Genomic DNA, 1,336 nt, shown 5'->3' on the forward strand with positions numbered 1-1,336 from the left:
CGCTCTTTCTCCATCAGCTCCTGGCCCGCAGCTGCCTCRAGAGGCAGCAGAAGCCCTGGAGCATGTGCGTGCCTTCCTCAGCTCCGGAGGGCAGGTGAGTGTCCCCAAGGCGCTCGGGGCTGCGCCGGCCTCTCCTGCTGGGTCCCTTGGGGTGCCCGAGCCCTGAAGGGCGCGCAGGGCAGCGGGCTGTGGGGGCAGCCCCTGCGCTGCTCTGGTGCTGCTGGCCCTGCCCCTCTTACGCTCTCTGTTTGTCCCTCTGCTTGTAGCAGCAGGAAGAGGCCAAGAAGCTCCAGTTTCTGGCCTCCATCTGCACCCTCTGCCCAGCAACGCGCTTGGYCACCAGGCCCGCGCGTCTCCTGCGGCAGGAGCTCTGGCGGTGCAAATCGGACCTGGCCGAGTTGCTGGAGGTGAGGGGAGAGGGGGTGGCCAGAGGCCTGGTGGGGTACAGGACAGGAGGGCTTGCGTGAGCACCGGGAGGTGGGGGGCCCTGGCTGGTGGGCACCRGTGTCTTGCGGGGCCYTGGCAGCTCCCTATGGYGTCTCCCGCCTCTGCTCTCCAGGTGCTGCTGCGAGAGGAGCCCAGCGACCGCCTGGGCACCGCGGTGCGGCAGCAAGTGCTGCTGGCCACCAGTGCGATGAGGTAGCTGCCCCAGCGCCTGGCTTGGCCAGGGCCTCTCCAGCAAGTGGGCGCGAGGGCCCCAGGCCTAGCGGGGAGGCTGCCCCAGTGCTGGGCTGTCTCCCAGGGGCACCTGCTGGGCCCGAGAGGGTGGAGATGGGAGGGCAGAGAGGGTCCTGGGAGTCCCGTGTGTCCCCTGGGCTTTCCCCTATGGGAGAGGCAGGAGGTGGGCAGGGCCCTGGGCCSCACCTGCCTGGCCGGGTCTCTGTTCCTGGCCAACAAGCTGGGGGGAAGAGGAGGTTCCTCATGGGGCTGCCCAGGTAGTGCGGGTGTCGCCCGCAGGCCTCCCACCCCCAGGTCTGCATCCACCTTGCCAAGACCTCAGGGGGCTGCTGCCAGCCCCGCCACTGAGAGGCCCTCTCTGTGCTTGCAGCAAAGCCCRGCTGCTYKTGRAGGAGAAACGGGAGAGCCTGCTGCAGGCGTGCTTCTGCTCTGTCTTCTCCCTGCCTCCAGTGGAGCACCTGCARGRCSYRGATGCTGTCCTCTACGGCAAGGTAGGTGCTGGCTGCGTTAGGGAGGCTGGCCAGGCTGCCTGGGCTGTTCCCTGGCCCCCTTGTGCTGAGAGACAGGAGTGGGGTGCAAGGTGGGCAGGCTCCCAGCTTGGCTTTGCCACCAGCAGCCCTCCCTGCCCTTGGCAGGGTGACAGGCAGTGCCTGTGYGC

The 1,336-nt window shown here is 68.6% G+C and overlaps 1 long non-coding RNA gene across 1 annotated transcript; it reads left to right on the top strand.

Annotated features, from left to right (window-relative positions):
- LOC112942722 lies at nucleotides 1-391 on the top strand. The gene is made up of 2 exons (XR_003248434.1): nucleotides 1-94; nucleotides 267-391. It is a non-coding gene; the product is annotated as an uncharacterized LOC112942722 (long non-coding RNA).
- Nucleotides 392-1,336: the final 945 nt, after the last annotated feature.

This window comes from Nothoprocta perdicaria, unplaced genomic scaffold (genome assembly GCF_003342845.1).
Source record: "Nothoprocta perdicaria isolate Ctin4 unplaced genomic scaffold, notPer1 scaffold_132, whole genome shotgun sequence".
Lineage (NCBI taxonomy): Eukaryota > Metazoa > Chordata > Aves > Tinamiformes > Tinamidae > Nothoprocta > Nothoprocta perdicaria.